Source organism: Octopus sinensis, linkage group LG6, assembly GCF_006345805.1.
Source record: "Octopus sinensis linkage group LG6, ASM634580v1, whole genome shotgun sequence".
NCBI lineage: Eukaryota > Metazoa > Mollusca > Cephalopoda > Octopoda > Octopodidae > Octopus > Octopus sinensis.
Window position 1 is genome coordinate 11,429,211 of NC_043002.1, and position 18,142 is coordinate 11,447,352.

An 18,142-nucleotide genomic window follows, 5' to 3' on the forward strand; every position below is an offset into this window, starting at 1 on the left:
TTAACAATTGTTTCGTTTCACAAATAAGATTAAAATTACGAAACATACCTAGATATATCATTTTGCACTTTAAATTCCTTATAAGGAAAATCATCAGGATGTTCAAAGGACAATAAAGAGTATTATTAGGATACTTTCGGAATATACAGAATATTTAAAGATGTTTACTATGTTTTGGGTTGTCCGGAAAGTTCGTGCTGATTTATAGAAGCTTACCTTTCGACTTTTTAGAACATGGTTGAGTCCATATTCACAAATTGGCCAACATTTGGAATTCAACTTGGAACTGGAACAATAGAATGATTGCATTCCAGAATTATTTCTCATCCGTCCTTAACCTCTGATCAAATACCACCGGGGCATATAGTAATTATAGACGTATTATGGCAATGTTAATCAACTCTTTTAATTTTGGGCTGCAGGAGCTAGCCTAAAAGTTCGAACGAAGTGAGGCTTCTAATCTTTATATGTATATATATATATATATATATATATATTGTTATATTTAGGAATGGTCATATTGCCAGTTTAGCCAATAAAAACACACGCACTATATATTTGGTGTTATTTTGCTTCAGTGATATTTATTTCTTACATTAATCTTAATCTTATTTCGGCCAAAGTTCTTCGTCACACTCCTGTGACCGCATCAGTGGTCCTTTGTTTTCTTCTCACTTACTTGTGTTCTCCTTACTAACCGTCAGCCATTTTGTATTTCAAAATGGCTACGGTAGTAGGAGAGACACAAGTAAGTGAGAAGAAAACAAAGGACCACTGATGCGGTCACAGGAGTGTGACGAAAGAACTTTGGCCGAAATAAGATTAAGATTAATGTAAGAAAAAATCACTGAAGCAAAATAACACCAAATATATAGTGCGTGTGTTTTTATTGGCTAAACTGGCAATATGACCATTCCTAAATATAAAAATATCTGTTTCAACACACGACTTCACATAAAAAATCTTGCACAACAATATTTAAACGTATATATATATATATATATATATATAATATATATATATATATATATATGCCGGAGTAAACACATAAATGTGAAACAAGGTGGAAAAAAGAGTACTCAAATACCAGGGGTATAGTAATATGCAGCAGAAATTCAACAAAACCTGTTAACAAAACTGTCCGACGAACGGGAACGTGAAACTCCGAGTAACAGGTTTTGTTGAATTTCTGCTGCTTTTAAATAAAGTATATATATATATATATATATATATAGTTAATCCAAACATGAACAAGCAAGAAAAAGCAACAACGCGAGGACGTGGAGTAAGTACAGTGCTATTGGACGCTCAGGAAAAGAAAGAAAAGAAAGAGGATTTCACGTTTCGAGCATACACTCTTCATCAGAAATATAGAAAAAGGTCCAAAGAAGGGAAGAAGGAGAAAGAAAATCGCCAACGATACACACCCGGTTACATAATGAAATGACCGAAAGGGAATGGGTGAAGAAAAAGTTCTTTCAAAGACAGGAGAGTGCAAGAGAAGGAGGCATGTGTGTGTCTGTGTGTGCGCGCAGGTCTGTGTGTGTGTGTGGCTGTGGCTGTTTATCTATGTGTGTGGCTGGGCTTAGTATCGTTTAAGGTCATAGGAAGAATTTATAGTAAGAATTTTGATAATATATTTCTAGTTTTGACCATTATTTTTAGCAATGCTGGTGCTTACAAGCTCTTTTCATCACTTTAATGACAACTGTATATACACACACACACACAAACGTATAGTAAAATGAGGATTCGGATGGAATCAGGTACTTGAAAAGGTATGCACCAGGTAGGGTTGGGTAATCTCCGTGGTTCTGGCCTATGGTTGGTGAGAGTCAAAATATCAGGATATTTCGGTTGTGTACATAGTGAAACCAACCCTAGGAGTATTTAGTGCCTAAGGGGCTGGTCCAAGTCATGCGTTACTTTGAATTGTACGTTGTAGGTATAGTCTAAGGTGTCCGACAAGTCGTAAATTTCCTCGGTGTATTATAATCAAATGAATAATAACGGACGATGGATAATTGTCAGCTCATAACAGCTGTTTCTTACGTAACTTTTTAATAAAAGACTGAGAACATTACTCCATTACAAAAGACCGTAATCATCAGATGAAATGTAATTTTACAAACAAAAGAATATCGCAAGAATACAGCAGGGATGTGGCTGAGGTCTGTCAAGGCCAACTATGGAATGGTAGGATGACCAACAATGTTGTCCGTTGTCAACTGATGAAGAATTAAGGACCCTCAGTGTCCGGTTGTATACATATGGGTTGTATACATATAGCTACTGGGAAAGACTGCAAGTATTAAAACTCTTTTCCCTGGAGCGAAGGCGGGAGAGATATGCAGTGATATACATCTGGAAAATCCTGGCGGGTCTTGTCCCAAACTTTGGCATTCAAAGTTACCCCAACCGCAGAACGGGGCGCCACTGCATGGTGCCAAAGATTCCAACATCACCATTAAAATACAAGACCAGATACTGCAACAGCTTGGGTTTCAGAGGACCACAGCTCTTCAATATCCTCCCTAAATGCTTGAGAGACCTACATGGTGTGGATGTGGGTTTCTTTAAAACTAAACTGGGTCCCAGATGAACCTACCTCTCGACAGGAAACACAGATGCGGGCAGCGGCATCGAACTCCCTTGTTGATCAAGTGCCACGTATCAGAGGTGGTTTCACATACTAGTGTAGCTCATTCAAGGGTGGTGCCCCAGCATGGCCGCAGCCTTCGGGTTGAAACATTTTTAAGGATTTAAGGATTTTAAGGATATGTCTTTTAATCTGTCGTTTATTTACTATGAATTTTTCATTTATTACATTATGCTTTCGGTGCGAATGGCTTCCTTTATTATGGCACCGTGATTTGCAATCCTGTAAACAATAATAATGGTAATAGAGTTCTATATTTAAGAGATGAGGAATTATGAAGGCTGGAGGGCATATCAGCCGAAACGTATTAACAAACAAGATGAGGACAAATATCCGTCAAATGTAAATAATGTAAATAATAATGGTATTTTTATATAAGCTTAAAGCTCATGGCGATCTCCGTGCAATGACTAAGGAAAATAGTCAAATAAAGGGGCATATAAGCCCTCGACAGAAAAGAGAAGGCTAGGAAAGCTTTTTCTTCTGTCGAGGGCTTATATGCTCATTTATTAGACTATTTTCCTTAACCATTGCACGGTGATTGCCATGAGCTTTAAGCTTATATAAATACCATATATCAGCCGAAATTGCGAGGATGATCTGGTTCTTGACTGAAGATTAGAGGCTTCGAATGACCCATCCGTTCTTTTTGTGTCGTCTATTTGAATGTTTTGCGTTCTTGTCCCATTTTGTATTTATATATATATTTTTTATACACGTATATATATATATATATGGTTTCGGTAGTCACTACACACATTTTTTTCTCTCCTTGTTTCTTTCTGTATTCCTTTCTGTAGAAGAGCGTAGGCTCGAAACGTAAAAGACTTTTTTCTATTCCTGAGCGTTATACTAATACATCTGTTTGTTTTCTACACCACCTGTCTTCGTCTTTTGTTTTTTTCGTGAATTCTCCCCCTATATATATATGTGTGTGTGTGTGTGGTATATATATTATATATTTTTTTTTTTTCTCTCCTTCTTTCTGTGTTTTTCTCTCTCTGTGTATCTTTCTGTTGAAGAGCGTAGGCCGAAACGTTAAAGACTTGTTTATTTATATTCCTGAGCGCCATACTAATACAATTGTTCGTTTGTTTTCCACCTGCCTTCGTCTTTGTATTTTTCATAAAGCTTCCGTTATATATATATATATATATATATATATATATATATATATATATAATATATATATATATATATATATATATATATATAAGCGAGATGTGCTTAAAGTTTCTGGCTTTGGATATAAAAGAAAATACCGGAGGATCAGCTCATGGATTTTATTCAACCCATTCCTCTCACAGATTCACACATATTGTAGCAGTTTTCTAAGCCCTGTAAAAGAACTCGGAAGTTTGGGCCTTTTGCGACGCCCTTAAAGCTAGGAACCCTCTTGTAAGATTTTTCGTAATGAATTTTTGAAGTTGTTTAAAGACTTTGTGCATATCCAGTATATACATACATATTTGTACACACACACACAACACACACACACACACACACATATATATATATGTATATATATACATACATATAAACAGCTCCTCCCACAGTTTTGTCAAGTAGTACTTTCATCACTACCACCACCGCCGCCTCCTCCACATACATTGGTATGCTCCCGTGTTCATACCTCTCCCTCCCTCCCTCTCTCTTCATGCTTGTTGTTTCTCTGAGCCTTGCCTCCCTTCACATTGCTCCTCTCCCCACAACCGGCACCTCCCCTTCACATCAACACATAACTCTCTCTCATTGTTTCTGTCTTATCTCCAACAACACCACCACCACCACCACAGTCACTACTGCCGCCCTTTCCCCTACCAACTCTATACGCTTGCCTCTTTTCACCCTCTCACTTTTCTTCTCATACTTTTTCCACCAACACTCCCCTTCTTTTTCTCTCCCTCTTTCTCTTTCCCCTCTCTCTCTCTCTCTTACTCTCTCCCTCTACCTCTCACACTCGTCACTATTTGACGTTCAGCTGATATTATTCAGCTGACAGCGCCGTGACAAGTTTATATCGAGAGAAGTGACTACGTTGCTATTTCACATTTATTCTTTACCGAAATTTCCGATATTGGAATCTCTTGTCAAGCAAGTATGAACATCTATCTAGCACAATATTTTTTGAACTTTATATATACATCCCGCTATACTTACACGAAACTTTGTAACTTATTACTTTTCATAAGACATATTTTGCTGTCTCTTAATTACACATTAAACGTAATGTCAAAGATTAATGTGTTTATTTTTACGAAAGGCCGTTGCTGTGCGAATATAAACAATTATAGCAATAATGAAAGTCGGGTTTAAGTTTTGGCATTCTAATATGAAACAACATATTCACGGAACATTCGCTTGTTTCTCACGAATCATGTATTGTATGTATGTATGTATGTATGTATGTATGTATGTATGTATGTATGCATCTATCTATCTATCTATCTATCTATCTATCTATCTATCTATCTATCTATCTATCTATCTATCTATCTATCTATCTATCTATCTCTATCTATCTATCTATCTACGCATGTATATATGTATCTATCTACGCATGTATATATGTATATATGTATCTATCTACGCATGTATATATGTATATTTCTACGTATATATATATATATATATATATATTATAATATATATATATATATATATATATATCAGCATGGCCACAGCTCATGAGCTGAAACTAGAATCAATCAATCATTATATATATATGTATGTATGTATGTATGTATGTATGTATGTATCTATCTATCTACGTATGTATGTATGTATGTATCTATCTACGAAAAATATATTTATGTATCTACGCATGTATGTATGTATGTATGTATCTACGCATGTATGTATCTATCTACGCATGTATGCATCTGTCTACCTACTTGTTTGTCTGTCTGTCTGTCTGTCTGTCTGTCTGTCTGTCTGTCTATCTACCTGTCTGTTTGCCTGCCTGTCTGTCTACCTGTTTGTTTACCTGTCTGTCTGTCTGTCTCTCTACCTGTCTGTCTACCTACCTATGAGGGGATGCTGAAAAGTTCCCGGCCTTGGCTAAACGAAATTACAGGATGATCAGTCAATTATCATTTTATTGAACATATTCCCCTCTCAGATCCACACACTTATTGCAGCAGTCCTTCAGTTTTTCTCTAACCTGTAAAAGAACTCGGCATGTTGGGCCACGAACCAGGCCTTTCGCGACACCCTTAAAGACAGGAATCTTTCAACCATCCCTTGTATGTTTATATGTATATCTCTCTCCCTCTTCTTTATTATTAAGGCGGCGAGCTGGCAGAAACGTCAGCACGCCGGGCGAAATGCTTTGCGGTGTTTCGTCTGTCGTTACGTTCTCAGTTCAAATTCCGCCGAGGCCGACTTTGCCTTTCATCCTCTCGGGGTCGATAAATAAAGTACCAGTTACGCACTGGGTCTGTCCTTGTTTGTCCCCTCTATGTTTAACCCCTTGTGGGTAATAAAGAAATAATTATTATTATGAGCACTAAGCAGCCATTTTCCATATCGTCTGTCGCTCTGTCGGTCTCTTTCTAGCTGTCTGTCTGCCTGTCTCGCTGACTGCCTGTGTGCCTGCGCGTCTTCTCACTGCCTACCTTGACAACTGTTTGTCTCTCAACTTCCCTGTCTGGTTGTCTGTCTCTATGCCTACCTGACTGTCTATGACCCTTATAGGTATTACGTCTTTCGCGTGCTTTGAACTGCAAAACAATCCTGGAACTTTTTTCTAAAAGCTTGCATTAATCTCAGTATCCAATGAGTACTGGGATCGATTCATGCTGCTAAAAGTTCTACAAGGCGGTGCCCTAACATGGCCGCAGTCTGATAACTGAAACAAGTGACACAAAAAAAAACGTTGAAAGATATATAACGTCATATTAGATCCGTGACAACCTGTCTTATTCTTCGTTAGAATGAAGAATAACTCCTCTTGAAGTACTTTCACTTAGACAGAACGACATTCTGTGTCACCACAATCCCTAATTCCACACACGCACGCACGCGCATTTATATTGGCGTGGTGGCTGTGTTGTAAGAGAGTTTGTTCCCCAACCACATGGTTCCGGGTTCAGCTCCGGGTGTCTTCCATCATAGCCACGAGCCGAACAAAATCTTGTGAGTGGATTTGCTAGACGGAAACTGGAAGAACCTCGTCGTGTGTATGTGTGTGTATACTCCCTCTCTCTCTCTCTCTCTCTCTCTCTCTCTCTCTCACTCTTTACTTGTTTCAGTCATTTGACTGCGGCCATGCTGGAGCACTGCCTTTAGTCGAGCAAATCGACCCCAGGACTTATTCTTTGTAAGTCTAGTACTTATTTTATCGATGTATTTTGCCGAACCGTTAAGTTACGGGGACGTAACACACCAGTATCGGTTGAGAAGTGATATTGGGACACACACACACACACACACACACACACACACACACACACACACACATATACATATATACGAGAGGCTTCTTTTCAGTTTCCGTCTACTAAATTCACTCACAAGGCTTTGGTCGGCCCGAAGCTATTGTAGAAGACACTTGCCCCAAATGCCACCATGTGGCTGGTAAGCAAGCTACTTACCACATAGCCACTCCTGCGCCTATATATATATATATACATATATATATATATATATATGCGTCTTTGTGTCTGTTTTCTGCCAGCGCTTGATAACCAGCGTTGGTGTGTTTACGTCGCTTTAACGTTGTGGTTCGACAAAAGGAGTCGATAAAATAAGTACCAGACTTAAAGTAAAGGTACTGAAATCGATTCATTCGACTAAAATCCAAAGCAGTGCTCCAGCATGACTACAGTCTAACAACTGAGACATGTAAAAGATACAAAAAGAGTTTGTTTTTTTTCTACACCTACACCATCAGGCCTTGAGCACTCCTTTCCCATTCTTGTGTCATGAAGGAATGTACCTATGTGTATACAAAGCGTGGTTGACACACAAGGTAAGAGCGCAGTTTTGATTCAAGTGTCTCCCTAATGTTTAATATAGGGTGTTCAAAACATCTCTCCAAAGTGAATTTTTTTTTCGGTGAACGGATTACTTCAAATGGAATTTGGCCACCAAAATCACCTGATTTTACACCGATTTTTTTATTTTTACTGGGGAGCAAGTAAAGGTTTAGTGTACAAGAATCGACTGAAAACCATTAATGAGCTAAAATACACAATCATAACCTTCACACAGGTCCATATTGTGTCAGACACTTCAATATGTATTTCAAAACATGTTTAGAAGTCAACTTACGTATGAAAATAAAGGACGACACTTTCAACATCTTTTAAAGTCTAATGCATCTTTTTATAGTCACATACCATCTTATAAATATTTATTTTGCAATAAAATACTGCGGAGAGACTTTTTGAACATTGTGTATTATACGCTTTCTCTTTACTCTTTTACTTGTTTCAGTCATTTGACTGCGGCCATGCTGGAGTACCGCCTTTAGTTGAGCAAATCAACCCCAGGACTTATTCTTTGTAAGCCTAGTACTTATTCTATCGGTCTCTTTTGCCGAACCGCTAGGTTACGGGGACGTAAACATACCACTATAAACAACAGCATCATCCCCTAGGGGTCCGCCACATTTAGGTGGAAATCATATTTCACGATTCCCTGCTACTACTGTTTATATATATATATATATATATATATATAGCGCAAAATTAAATTGCTGAACGATTCAATATGTGACCGCGTGTGTATCGTTGGTGATTGATTTTCCTCCGTCTTCCCTTCTTTGGATCTTTCCTTTTCCTATGTTTCTGACGAAGAGCTCCGCTCGAAACGTTAAATCCTCCTTCTTCCTTACCTTTCCTGAGTGCCCAATAGCACAATACTTGTTCCACGTCCTCGTGTTGTTATGTTTTCTCTTTGTGTTTTCATGTTTGGATAATTGCAATATATATATAATATATATATATATATATATATATATATATATATATAATATATATATATGTATATAAGAATACAAAAAAAATGGAACAAGTACGCAACGGGTGACAACGAAACATCCAGACAGTTAGATGATACAAAAGGGACAAGAAAACACAAGGACGAGTCATTCGGAGTTTTCTTTTCTCAGTCGAGTTCCTGATCATCTTCGCAGTTTCGGCTGGTTATAGGAGAATATGACTATTATTTAACATAACGACCATATCAAGTGGCCAGCATGGAAAAAAAAACAAACAAACTTATAATTATTATACATGCATAATATAATTTTTATTGAGGGTACCGAAGAGGAACCAATATGCAAGAAATGACAGTCAAAACTAATTCTAAAACCACATCATGTATTTATATAGCACAGGTGAAAAGATGAAGGAACAAAGAAATAAGCAGAAATCGTCGACATGGAGTTAACCATTCAGTGTTTGCTAATTTCTTTGGTCATTTATCTTATCACCTGTGATATATGAATGCATGATGTAGTTTTAGTCAGTTTTGACTGCAAGAGCTGGCTTGGTGGTGCGTCTTCGGAACTCTTAATTATATATCTAAATCTATATATGATAAATATACATATATATTATGATATATATATGTATATATGACATATTAGGATATATATTTATGTATATATGACATATTAGGATATATATATATATATGTATGTATATATGACATATTAAGATACATATATTTGTATATTTGACATATATTATGATATACATACATATATGTATATGACATATATATTATGATATATGTATATGACATATATATTATGATAAATGTATATATGACATATATTATGATATATGTATATATGATATATATATTATGATATATGTATATATGACATATAAACTTAGACTTAGATAAACTTAGACATGTTTCGACCAAAGATTGGTCCAGGCCATGTCTAACTTAATAGCACCATCTGATAGGATTATTCGAATCCTGTTTGAGTCAAGTTTTGTTTATGGTCCATTCAAGTAGTGAGTTCTTGTTGAGTGAGTTGTATCCAATTATGGGTGGCTTATCTGGTATTCTTTGAAGGAATCTATCCAGACTCCGTTTGAAGTTGATGGGATCCTTTTCCTCTTTGATCTCCCTCGGGGCAATGTTAAATAGGGCAGGGCCTGTTGAGGAAAAGAAATTATGTTGCAGTGTACATGTATGTTGTGATCTTGAATTGGGCAGGGGACGTATGGCCCGTGGTCCCAGTCTTAGATGAACCTTGAAGTAATGTTAGGTCGTTTGGGCAAAGTTGGCGGTATATTCTCCACATCGTACAGATGATGTACGCTCACGGCGACGCTGGAGGGAGTAAAGTTTCAAGGCTTTAAAGCGATTCCATAATCGAGAGCAGCCATGCCTTCAATTCGTTTAGTGAGTGCTTTCTGGGGGACTCATCCTGGAGATGTTTTATCTTGTATGGGGAGACCACAGTGGGCAGCAGTATTCAATGTGTGGCCGTACAAAGGAGGAGAAAAGTTGTATGATGACACCTTGTTCTCTGGACCGGAAGTTCTTAGATCCAGGAACTCATCCTACAGCTATATCGACCTTCTTGTTGATGTGTGCACTCCAACTGAGATCGTCATCAACAATTACACCCAGGTCTCTGATATTGTTAGAGGCTGTGAGCGGTTCCCCTGAAGAAGAGAGTATGGCTGTTTTAGTGAGGAATTTCTTTCAAAATGCATCAGCTCAAATTTTCCCTCATTCAGTTGTATTTTGTTTCTGTCTGCCCATTGACTCAAAGCATATAGATCAGACTGGAGTTGAGTTCGGTCTGTTCTTCATTGACGATTTGCTGGAGCTTAGTGTCACCAGCAAATATTTTCACTTTGCAGTAATGTATGACACTGGAAAGGTCGTTTATGTAAATTATGAAGAGTAATATATTATGATATATATGTATATATGACATATATATATGTTATATTATATATATATATATATGTATATATGACATATATATATATATGTATAATGACATATATATATATATATATATATGTATATATGACATATATATATATATATATATATATGTATATATGACATATATATATATGTATATATGACATATATGTATATATGACATTATCTATATATGAATTATATATATATATATAGTATATATGACATATATATATATATGTATATTGACATATATATGTATATATGACATATATATGTATATATGACATATATATGTATATATGACATATATATGTATATATGACATAATATGTATATATGACATATATATATATGTATATATGACATAATATATATATGTATATATGACATATAATAGATATGTATATATGACATATATATATATATATGTATATGCACATATATATATATATATGTATATATGACTATATATATGTATATATGACATATATATATATATATATATATGTAATATGACATATATATTACATATATATATATATATATATATGTATATATGACATATATATATATATATATATATATATATATATATGTATATATGACCTATATATATATATATGTATATATGACATATATATATATGACATATATATATATATATATATATATGACATAATTATATATATATATATATATGACATATATATATATATATAGACATCTATATATAATATATGAATTATATATATATGACATATATATAATATATGACATATATATATATATGACATATATATATATCATATATATATATATGACATATATATATATATATGACATATATATATATATATATATATATGTATATATGACATATATATATATATATGACAGATATATATATTATATATGTATATATGACATATATATTATATGTATATATGACATATATATATATATATATATATATTTATGTATATATATATATATATGTATATATGACAATATATATATATGACATATATATATATATATATGTATATATATATATATATGTATATATGACATATATAATATATGACTATATATATATATATGTATATATATATATATATGTATATATATAATATATGTATATATATATATATGATATATATATATATATGTATATATGACATATATATAATATGACATATATATATATATGACATATATATATAATATATGACATAATATATATATGTATATATGACATATATATATATGTATATATGACATATATATATATGTATATATGACATATATATATATGTATATGACATATATATATATATATATGACATATATATATATGTATATATGACAATAATATATATGTATATATAATATGTATATATGACATATTATATATATATGTATATATGACATATATATATATATGTATATATGACATATATATATATATATGTATATATGACATATATATATGTATATATGACATATATATATTATATGTATATATGACATATATATATGTATATATGACATATATATATGTATATGACATATATATATGTATATATGACATATATATATATATGTATATATGACATATATATATATATGTATATATGACATATATATATATATGTATATATGACATATATATATGTATTTATATGTATATATATATATATATATTATGATATATATGTATATATGGCATATATATATATATATATATATGTATATATGACGTATATATTATGATATATATGTGTAGACTGTATCTTGAAATAATGGCATGAAATTCAATATTAAAAAAACACCTCACGAATCTATGTCTAAAATAGTATTGTATTAAAAATCTGTGTAAATAAATGAAAATTGACAGTTTGAAAATTTGTTAATTAATGCATCTTACTATCGTTTCACGACAGTATTGTCAATATAATGGAATCCATTGTTGATACACATTGATAGGCAATATATATAATCGCTCGTATTAATGTCTAAATACTTTATAGTATTAATTTTTTGACATTTTATACAAATAGCACTTATTACAAATTCAGTGTATAATATTCTAACAAATTTATATTTATTAATGATTTAATTAATATATATATATATATATATATATATATATATATATATATATATATATATATATATATAATGTATGTATAAATATATTGTGATATAATACAAGTATGTGAAGGCGCCTGACTCAGTGGGTAGAGCGTCGAGCTTATGATCGTAAGGTTGTGAGTTCGAATCCCAGATCGGGCTGCGTGTTGTTCTTGAGCAAGACACTTTATTTCACGTTGCTCCAGTTCACTCAGCTGTAGAAATGAGTTACGACGTCACAGATGCCAAGCTGTATCGGCCCCTTTGCTTTACCCTTGGATAACACTGGTGGCGTGGGGAGGGAGGGGCCGGTATGCATGGGCGACTGCTGGTCTTCCATAAACATCCTTGCCTGGACTTGTTTCTGGAAGGGTAACTTTCTAGGTGCAATCCCATGGTCAGTCATAACCGAAGGGGTTCTCAGCATATACAATTATATATTGTGATATATATATAAGTATATATATTGTGATATATATACAAGTATATATATCGTGATATATATACAAGTATATATATTATGATATATATACAAGTATATATATATTGATATATATACAAGTATATATATTGATATATATACAAGTATATATATTATGATATATATACAAGTATATATATTATATATACAAGTATATATTATATAATACATATATTTTATGATATATGCACATACATACATATATTTTATGATATATACACATATATACATATATTTTATGATATATACACTTATAAATATATGTATATATGATATATGTATATAAGATATACATATATACAGGGGTTGGACAACATAATGGAAACACCTTAAAATTTTAACAAATTTATTTTAATATGGAGTATAACCGCCTTTGGTAGTAATTACAGCTTGAATTCTACGAGGTTTGGACTCGTTCAAAGTTTGAATTTTTTCCAAAGGAATTTTTGTCCATTCTTCAGCTAAAAGAGTCTCCAGTTCTTGTAGTGATGATGGTGCAGGATACCGACTCTTTACTTGTTTTTCTAAAATGCAACATAAATGTTCAATAATATTGAGATCTAGGGATTGTGGTGGCCAGATAAGATGTTCAACTTCACTAGGATGTTCCTCATGCCATTCAGTAACAACTTTAGCTGTGTGAATAGTTTTTCCAACTGTTAAACATGGAGGATCTGTGATGATCTGGGGGTCATATCTTGAAAATCCGCCAGTCCAATGGTTTCCCCTTCAAGGCAGAATTTATCTGATCAAATTCATCATATGGTTGCAGAATTGTATCCAGAGGGAAACTCAATCTTTCAGGATAATAATGCCCCTATTCACACAGCTAAAGTTGTTACTGAATGGCATGAGGAACATTCTAGTGAAATTGAACATCTTTCCGGGCAGTCGACGGTCGTCCTGAACGAGGTTGATCTTTAACGAGCAAGTGACTATTCATAAAGCGAGGAAGCGACTCGTAAACTTGTTTTGTCCATGGCAGCGTCCTTGTAATCTGTTCGAAACATGGCAACTGTTTCGGCCGCCGTTTTCACAGCAGAAAACAGAATTTCAAGGAAGCGCGCTGTTTCTTCGTTTGAGCCAACGCAAAAATCTACGAATAGGGGAGAAGCACTGGAAAATAAAGACGCACCACATGGCAGTAGAAATACCGTCGACGACGCTGGTCAGCAGACTGATGGCTGAGGGTTGCATCAAGTGGCTTCTAACAGTGGAAGCCTGAGCTACAAAGGGTTTGTCCCACAGAGAACGTTTCCGCTTACATTTGGGTTCCCTTCGTATACACACACACACACACACACACACACACATATTATATATATATATATATATATATATATATATATATATATATATATATAGGGAGAATTCACGGAAAAAAGCAAGACGAAGACAGGTGATGTAGAAAACAAACAGATGTATTAGTATAACGCTCAGGAATTGGAAAAATCTTTTACATTTCGAGCCTACGCTCTTCCACAGAAAGAAACAAGGAGAGATAAAAAAAGTGTGTAGTGGCTATACACCATGACCTCTTGGCTGAACCAGCTGTAAGAAACTATTCTAATTTCTATGTTCTACGGTTTATATTTTAATAATTACTGGTATAATTATATATATAAGGCATGATCTGTTATACATGTATGTATATTATTATAATTGTTTTTTTTTAATAAATAAATAAATAAATAGACATAATATAATGTCTAAAAGTTGAATACCACTTCCTGATCCCCTCCATTTTCTTATTGCCGTACATACATAAAAACATATACGTACATACATACATACATACATACATACATACATACACACACACACACACACACACACACACACACACACACACACACACACACACACACACATATATATATATATACATACATACATACATATATATACATACATATATATATATATATATATATATATATATATATAATCAAAATAAGCAACAAGTATATCCGAGGTAATGTGGTACGATCGTTTCATGCTACTTCATTTTATTAAACACTGTAAGCATTACATCAGTTTTTAAATGTCGAGCAATCTTCAGCCCCCTTTAGCAATTTTCCAATCAAACGGACAATGCCCATTCTTATCCCTATTTCATTTCCCAACATTATAATGAGGCTAGATATACAGACAGAGATGTTGATTTCATTCTTAAGAACATGATAGCATTATCGCTTATTTTGATTGTAATCACCCCATGGATTTATATGGATAATACCATACACAATTCTGGTGCCTTTGACTTAAGTACCATATTCATCTGAATCTAAATTTTGTTATATATAATGAAATTACTTGACAAGGGAATAGGAGCTAGGGAATCGACTACACTAGCTTAGAGTTGTTTCCGATTTAAGATGAAGTGCACTAGGCCCCGAGTGCTTATGCTTCACCTTCGCTGATCTGTTCGTTGTAAGTGAATGTTTTCCCTAATAAATTTGTACTTATTTTAGAAGCGCTAGAGTAGCTATAAATTAATGCACAAGAACCAACCTCTGAGTTCATTGCATCTCATAACGGAAACAGCTGTAAAGTAATGAAGTTGATGTCGTAATTCTTGTTTCCTTACCATTTACTTAACTTTATATTACTGCTCTGTACTTGACTAATTCTTAAGTCTGAAACATATGTATATTAAACTCTAGCCCCTGGTTATAAGTATAGCTGTGCCTAAGCGATATATATATATATATATATATATATATATATATATATAGGGGCAGGAGTGGCTGTGTGGTAAGTAGCTTGCTTACCAGCCACATGGTTCCGGGTTCAGTCCCATTGTGTAGGATCTTGGGCAAGTGTCTTCTACTGTGGCCTTGGGCCGACCAAAGCCTTGAGTGGATTTAGTAAACGGAAACTGAAAGTAGCCTGTCATGTATATCTGTGTGTATGTGTGTATGTTTGTGCATCTGTGTTTGTCATTCCACCATCGCTTGACAACCGATGCTGGTGTGTTTACATCCACGTAAAGTAGCGGTTCGGCAAAAGAGACCGATAGAATAAGTACTAGGCTTACGAAGAATAAGTCCTAGGGTCGATTTGCTTCAGCATGGCCGCAGTCAAATGACGGAAAATATATGTATGTATGTGTGTGTGTGTTTGTGTTTGTCCAACCATCATCACTTGACAACCGATGCTGGTGTGTTTACGTCCCCATAACTTAGTTCGGCAAATCAGACCAAAAAGACTAGGCTTACAAAGAATAAGTCCTGGGATCGATTTGTTCGCCTGAAGGCGGTGCTCCAGCGTGGCCGCAGTCAAATGACTGAAACAAATAAGAGAATAAAAGAATATGAGTAACAGTAGAGGTACAGTGTCAACCCATTACGGCCGTTTCAAGAGACTCCTTTAATTGATTAATGAAAACATTACATTATTGCAAAGAAACCGTTTTCGCCAGATGGATTCATGAACTTTCAAATAAAGGACAGTTAGAATGATTTAACATAGTTTAAAATCCACGAAGCAAAGCATTTGCAGTGATTCTTTTCTCCTTGGATTGGAATCTGCCCTTAGTAAATAATATGAAATACAGGCATACCTCGGCTTATGACGTTTCGATTTAAGTCGTCCTGGGTTATACGTCGGTTTTCAAAAATAGTATATGGAAAAATAAAAATCAAGTTAAGCCATTTTACTCGACTTTACGTCTGTCCGTCACAAATATCGGAATCATAAAATCACTAGAAAACCGTTAAAAGCACATAAAATCATGTTACTGTACAATAAATAAGAATAAAAGCATATGAAATCATATTAAAATGCGTACAGTAAATGTTAATATACACACCATTAAGTAGTGTAGGTTAGTGAACGAAATCATGAAACCAGCTGTGTTGTCTCATTTATCGGTCTTTCGGAGCCCGTATTGCACTGTAGTTCCAATATCTACCGTTAGGCGTCGTTATCACTTGTGCTTCTCATGATTGTTTTGAATTCAGATTTGTTTACGTCCATCCCCTCCTCACTGTGGTGGAGACGCTTGCAACAGGTAGTGTCAGAGCTATGCCGTCGGGAACTTCGGTTCCTGGTAGGCCCACCCAAAGCGGATTGGTCTGACACCGAGTGGTATTAGGGTCACAACCTGGTGAAAATCCTCGGAGTGTCTGTTTCGGCAACCGGCGTCTCCTCGGTCGTTCTGTCCCTGCGTCTGCGGACAATCTGCGGCAAACATGATGTCTCTACATGCGGGATTGTTGGGGACCGCTTGTGAAATCCACATATTCCCACGAAACTTCTTCCATGGTAGAAGAAGCCGACTCAACCCGCCCAGGGTGAATGTCGCCACAAGTAAGCAAGGAAGTTTATCGGCTACTTTCTCATTCATATGGGACTTTATTATTTGCCTCCATGGCTCCTAAGAAAATGCATTGTGAAAGTGCTAAGCGTCATGCTATAACGCTGGAAGATAAACTGGCTATGATAAAATGCCGTGAAAAAGTGGTAGCAATTACACAATATTTTGAGATGAGTCGGACAACTGTATCGTCGATTGCATAAGCTTATGATTGTGAGGTTGTGAGTTCGAATCCTGGACCGGGCTGCGTCTTGTGTTCTTGAGCAAGACACTTTATTTCACGTTGCTCCAGTTCACTCAGCTGTAGAAATGAGTTGCGACGTCACAGGTGCCAAGCTGTATCGGCCTTTGCCTTTCCCTTGGATAACATCAGTGGTGTGGAGAGGGGAGGCCGATATGCATGGGCGACTGCTGGTCTTCCATAAACATTCTTACCCGGATTTGTGTCTAGGAGGGTAACTTTCTAGGTGCAATTCCATGGTCAGTCATGACCGAAAGGGATCTTAGCATATACGATTATATCAAATCTGAAGCCCCAGGGATGAAGAACACTGTCATCAATAAGAAAAGAAGCAAAATCTTTGAAGAAATGGAAAGTCTTCCTTCTCTTTGCATTGTTAAGGTGAATCGTCAGCGTGCT

The 18,142-nt window shown here is 34.6% G+C and overlaps 1 protein-coding gene across 3 annotated transcripts in view; it reads left to right on the plus strand.

Annotated features, from left to right (window-relative positions):
* The first annotated feature begins 4,608 nt into the window (after positions 1–4,608).
* The window catches only part of LOC115212862 (protein unc-93 homolog A-like), a 37,081-nt gene continuing 23,547 nt past the window's right edge, over positions 4,609–18,142 (plus strand). The window contains exon 1 of one of the 3 annotated variants that reach the window (XM_036503643.1): positions 4,609–4,757. The gene's annotated coding sequence lies outside the window, so the exon portion shown is untranslated. The remainder of the gene's footprint in view (positions 4,758–18,142) is intronic. The other 2 variants (XM_036503644.1, XM_036503646.1) reach the window with 2 other exon arrangements.